General features: G+C 36.8%; 1 long non-coding RNA gene across 1 annotated transcript; it reads right to left on the reverse strand.

Moving 5' to 3' along the window:
• Positions 1-3,009: 3,009 nt before the first annotated feature.
• LOC102591224 (uncharacterized) lies at positions 3,010-6,018 on the reverse strand. The gene is made up of 4 exons (XR_368923.2): positions 5,965-6,018; positions 5,412-5,461; positions 5,206-5,304; positions 3,010-3,047 (listed from the first exon to the last, which is right to left on the reverse strand). It is a non-coding gene; the product is annotated as an uncharacterized lncRNA (long non-coding RNA).
• Between the last annotated feature and the right edge of the window lie 462 nt (positions 6,019-6,480).

A 6,480-nucleotide genomic window follows, 5' to 3' on the forward strand; every position in this document is an offset into this window, starting at 1 on the left:
CTTCCGCAGAACCAGAAGGATGTGCGAGCTGCCACTCCAGTAATTTTTGTTGCTGCAGATGAAAATCAAATGATGAGTAAATACTTCAAACCAATTAACCCATGGCTAAGAAGATAGTATTAGTGGCGTACCCATTCTCTTACAACTGGCCCCCCACTTTTCTGCATCATGAAGCAACACTCACAGAAAACGAGGAGCGTCCAATAAGGTTTAAAAGCTCCCAAGTCGAACCCAAGAAAGCAACACACAGCCTGTAATAGTCACAAGTGATTAACATGTAAGAGGTAACAACCATCAAGGAGAAAGAATTAGAAATTATACATCAAAAACTAGTACATCCAGAATAGATAGAATTTTGATTTCCTTAGAATGGAATGAGCACTTCAACAACATAAAACAAACACTTCTACAATTTTATCATGTTCCTTTAGCACTCTTTGTGGGTCCTAGGAACATTCAAAATCTTATTTCAACTTTGAAAATTGTTGGTTGAACACAGAAGGTTTTATAGATAAGTTAAAACTTGGTGGAACTCTTTTTGTCTTCACAGGAAGACTTGACTACATATTAGCTTGTAAACTCAAAGCCCTCAAAGGCAAGCTTAAGAAATGGAGTTAGAATGAACAAGGGGACCTGAAGATCCAAAGGTCTAAGTTGCTCTGCCAAATGGAAGCTTGGACTCTTTACTTGATAGTAGAGAGCACTGACAGAGGAAGAATCGGTCAACAGTCGGTTGTTCTCATGGATTATGAAGAACTACATATTCATGAGGAGATTGCATGGAGACAAAGGTCTAGGACCTTATGGATGAAAGAGGGACAGAAATACTAAGTTCTTTCATCACGTTACCAATGTTCATAAGAGAAACAACCGTATTGTACACTTAGAAGTACAGGGGAGAACAAAGAAATAAGGGGATAGACAAGACAGTATCAGCAAGATTGGATAGGTTCTTAATTCAGAAGAATGGGATACAAGCTTCAGGAACACAAGGCAGTCCTTCATGCCATCATGCACAGAGTGACTTACAATCACCCACCATTGATGCTACAATGTGGTAACTGGAACATAACAATTCTTACTTCAAATTTGAGAATTGGTGGCTTCAAACAGAAGACTTTAGTGACAGGATAAAGAACTGGTGGAAATCCTTCTATTGCACTGGAAAGGTCTGACTACATTCTGACCTTCAAATTGAAAGCTCTGAAGAAGAAGTTGAAGGAATGAAGTAATCTAAGGTAAACTATGACTACAGAAGCAAGTGTATTAAATCAGTTTACAAACTGGATGAAATCCCAAATCAGAAGCTTTTAACAGAAGATGAAATAACCAAAAGATTGGCTTTATCAATGGAATTTGAAGATATTGCAAGACATGAGGAGATTGCTTGGAGACAAAGATCTAGGACACTATGGCTTAAACAAGGTGATAGGAATACTATTTTTTTTTCACAGAACAGCCAATGCACACAGGAGAGTCAAGACACTGAAAAGCTAACAGTGTTAGGTATGTAGCAAGAGTTAATGGGAAATAGAGGGAAGATGAAAAGAGAGGAACTTGAAAAGTTGGGAACTTGAAGAGTTGAGAACTTGAAAAGTCCTCTTATGCTTTATTGAAAAGGCATTTGTCCCTCATCGGTGGTGGAAAGAAAAATAGGAGAGTTTAAATATAGAAACACTCCTATTAATTGTTAAAAGGGTTGGAAAGAGGGACCCCCCTCGCGCCGTCGTCGTCGCTCGGCTCGGCTCGACTTCGGAAAATGATCGATCGAGAGACTCGGATCCACGCGCGACCGGTTTTATTTAAATTTCCCGCTGTTGGAAGTGACTGTTCTGAAAGGTTGCAACCAGTTCCTCTTGCCTATAAATACATTGATTCCTCAGACTTATTCCTTACGAATTTTTCTGATTTTTTCTTTTTCTTCTGCACAAAATTTCTTTGTGTACTTCACTGTTGTTGAGTGGTTCGCTGACACCAGAGTTTTGGGTATCAATACACTGGTGATTAAGATCATTCTATCCTGGGAGGACATATTCCAAATCAAACCTCGGATACTAGAGGGGAATAATTTCCTTAAGGGGACACTGTGCATTCAGTGGGCTTGATCTTTTTCTGATTCTGTTTTTTCAAAGGATTGTGGTACGTTTTTTTACAGATTTTAGTTTTGTCAATTAATTTATGTTCATCTATTCTTACTGGTTTATTAAACTTTGGTTACTTCGTATTTTTGCAATGTTTATTGAAATCAGTAATTCTGGTTTTTAAACACAGATTGCTAACAAACAGTAGGAGGAGAAACTGACAGACCCAGCTGACATTAAGAAAGAGAGAGTGTGGTTGACAAACCAATTATCAGAGGCGACTATAGTGCTTTCATCAAATGATGCATGTGGCTGAGTCATTCCCATCCCAAGTGGTGCCCCAATTTGGCCTGGAGGAAATAGTCTCCTACTATGAAGAACTTTACTCTGAGACTGAGGAATGGAGACCACATTTCAACATGAGGGATTGCCCCATGATAATGCAAAGGACAAAATGATGTTGATGGCACCTTTTGAGCCACAAGAGATCTTGGATTGTGTCAAAAGCATGTGCAGGAGACAAAGCCCCAGAACCAGATGGATACATCATGGTATTCTTCTCTTTATGTTGGCAAGTGATCGGTCCAGATGTAATAGCCACAGAGCCAAATTTCCGAGATGATATCTCAAATGGTCACTTAACTATGGATAACTTTCCCAGAAAATCAATTAACTATGGGTAGTTAACTCAGAAAGTCACTTAACTTTGTTTCATAACCCAAAAGTCTCTCTAAATAATTTTTTCATTAAATTTTGTTGGCATGAGATTTTCATTTTATACTAAATTTTTTAAAAATAAAAAGTGTCCATTTTAATCATTTTATTGATGCACCCCACCAAAATTATAATGAATCAAATATATATTTATCAAGACCTTTTTATTTTAGATGCATTAAAAATAATATTTAAAGTAATCACTCAAATATGTCTTTAGTTATTCATCTAATATAAACCCAAACCTTGCACCTAAAATCACCAAATCATATGGAGAACATGAGTGCCATCTAGCTAACAGCACAACAAAGTTATGTCCCAACCAACTTATTGGAACCTAAAGTGATTGAAGGAGATACAAAAAAGTTAACCATTACATTTGACTTAAGTTTACTTAAAAGACATGTACACACATAAAATATGCAACCTCTTCTGCGAGCTGGATTTGAACCAGTTCTGTGAGCAAAAGAATTGCTAACTTCATGCTAGATCACATTGGAGGTAATTAAAATCCCCCTGCAGTAGATCCAGCCCATTTTAGGTTACATAGAGGAGTTTGTTCTGCTAGCACCAAACATCAAGAATTAAAGACAACGAAGATTGGTTGGTACTGGTACTTCTGAGGAAAAGGAAAAAGAGAGCCTTTGAGGGGTAGAAAATGATAGGCTCACAGAGCAGTCTCTTGCAGCCAATTCTAGACCAATAGTCGAAGCATATGGACAGGGAGCCACTTGCAGCCATGTTGATCAAAATGACTTGAGTTTAATGACTTGACCGTGGTACAGGTAGGGCTTGTTTCTGATTCTCATCAAATTTTGGTGTGCTCTTTGTAGAGAACAATATACTGGTGTAGTCTCTCTGCTGCATGTACAGCGCTTGTATAGCGGAACGTAAACCTATCCTTATCCAGCCAGCCATCAACACAATTTAGTTCTCTCTCTGAGAAATTCCTTATCTTATGTTTTACTTCTATAAGTAATTTTGAAGGGTGTGGATAGAACTCCTAAAAAATAACTAATCCTAATTTAGATGCCCCACTTAGCTCAATCACAAAATGCTTAGAGATATTCAATTTGCTTATGACTTCGAAGAAATACCTCCAAATCAATCATACATGTTGATTTGGGTGATAATCACAAATCGAATCTAACAGTATTAAAATCCTTAATACTGTATACACCAAGACCAAACCCTTCTATCCTTTTGTGCTTAAAGCTAGAATTTCAAGTTTATTCATAAACATTGTTAAGTTTGGGAATAATATTCCTAAGCCTATAAAATAGTCAAGGTTGAACATGGAGAAGGTCTCAATCTTGAATTTGACTGGGATGGCTATAGTCGTTCTAATATTCGCACCTCAGCTCTATGTAGAAAGAGCTCCACCTGTCCTGTTTAAAGGTTTACCTATGACTCAATGGATTATAAATCCATGCTTGAAACTTCACAGGCTGCCAATCATCCAATATCATAATGATAACAGCAGTGTTGTCAAAGCCGCGTTTAAGCCCTGAAGTGAGGCTTAAAGTGTGTTGAGCGCTTCACCGCGCTTAATGTGCGCTTCAGTGTCGTCATCAAGGTCCTAAGGCATACTCTTACTTGCCAATGAGCCTCTTCTGGAGAGGTGGCACTAAACAAGTGATATTTCACTTTATCGTAATTGTTTTCAATCTCTTTGTTCATATATTTGTTACTCGTGCTCCTTCACTGTGCAGTGCCCAAGGTTCTATGGAATATGTTCTGCTGCATTTTTAGCTTACAATGGGTCATGCCACAAAATGTGAAAGAAGCCTACTCAAGTTGGAATACATGGAGAGTTGATAAGTCCATCAAGAAAGTCTGGCTGATGATCCCTGGAGTTAACTTTGGTGTTTATGGACTGAAAGGAACCGTAGATGTTTTAATGGGATCTCAACAGTCAACCTCAAACCACTCTCTTAAAGCTAGATGTTTACTTATGCTGTTCAGTTGGGTTCATTTAACCCCTGTAAATTTACCACTAAACAATTTCTTGACTTTGTTAGCTCTCTAGTGCTAGTTTGAAGATTGTAAAGGAGCTAACAACTTTTATGCTCACTGTGAGCCCTTTTGTCTATTGTGTAATTCTGCATCTGCTTGATGCTTTTTAATGAAATACCTTCATCAAAAAACAAAAATTGTTACTCATGCTTATAATTATTAGTCTTGGACTAAACATATATATTTGTATTGTATCTTCCTTTGCGCTTTTTTTCATTAAAGTCCATGCTATATTTGCGCTTAAAGCCCCAATGGACCTTAGAGCTTTTATGCGTTTTTTGCTTTTCATAACACTGGTCAACTGTAACACTCGACATCCATGCCACATATAGGATAAACAAGGCTGTCATATAAAGAGGGAGGGAGGCAAATCAGAGATCATCTAATACATTACCAAAACGAATAGCTCGAAGAACTCTTAGGGGATCATCCAAAAAGGTCTGTTTTGGAGGTAGAGGGGTGACAATTTTTCCAGACTTCAGATCTGCAATGCCTGAGAAACATGAAATCAATTAATTAGTCAGAGACACTTGTAGTTTAACCTATCTTTATTGGTATGCTTAACTGAATCTGGGCAAAAGAAACAGAGGTCATACTAACCTCTTTCTGTAAGATCTTCGACTGATCTGGTGTTAATGTTGTAAAACAAGCTGTAAACATAATCTTTAGTGAAGGATTAACTGATTAAACAAGGAAAATCATATTCTACCTTTTGGAAACAAAAAGCTAACTTGAAATAAAGTTGGATTAATACATTAATGCATCCAAAGAGCTAACTTAAAATAAAGTTAGATTAATACATTAATGCATCCAAATGCTAGATTCTACAAACTAAATGAAATTATATGAAAACACCCTCACCCCTCTCTGAGAGAAAAAAATAAAACAAACCAAAAAGATGCAGAGAAAATGAATAAATATATTAGAAAAAAAGGAAGAAGAAAAAGAAACTAAAAGCTCCACTAGAGTTTGTGCTCTTACACTGACATGATCAAGGTGCTTTTGTTTCCTCATTTACTCTTTTTTGTTGTTTGGGACTTTGGGCTGGGATCAAGGGGAAATAAATATCAACTAAACCAAGTTGCTGCCTACAGTGTGAAGGTGTGGCAAAAATAAAAATAAGGTGCCAGAAAGTAGAGGTATAACAAAGTACCTATTAATGGTCAAATCCCTGTGATCTGCATCCTGTTTTGCAGTGCCAAATTTCTAAGGAACAACAGATGAGAAAGAGTTTAATGAAGAAACTAGCCTACATAGTACACTAAACACACATGCTTGAGTGTTGAAACTTTGACATTTATAAATTAATCAATTGATATAATTAATTTTTAAAAGTGTTTAAGAAAAAATAGTTAATAAGTAAAAAGAAATAAAAATAAATGACATCGTGCCTACATGGTTATGATGTGGCGCTTACGTGACTATGATGTGGCAGTGAGAGTGGTGTTATAGCCTCAGGGTGGAAAAAATCACTTCAAAGATGTTAAGGGGAGTATTTAAACGCCTGTGTAGTTTAAGTACTAAAGTAAGTTATCCGACCAAGTTCAGGGTTTTTTTAAAATGTATTTTCTCTTTTTATTATGTGTTGCAGGGATGGTTGACATGGTTTTCAATGCGATCAAGTGAGATTTTAGTGATATTGAGCTTTTGAGTTAAGTTATATTAAAAG

The sequence above is a fragment of the Solanum tuberosum genome, unplaced genomic scaffold (genome assembly GCF_000226075.1).
Source record: "Solanum tuberosum cultivar DM 1-3 516 R44 unplaced genomic scaffold, SolTub_3.0 scf00700, whole genome shotgun sequence".
NCBI classification, from domain to species: domain Eukaryota; kingdom Viridiplantae; phylum Streptophyta; class Magnoliopsida; order Solanales; family Solanaceae; genus Solanum; species Solanum tuberosum.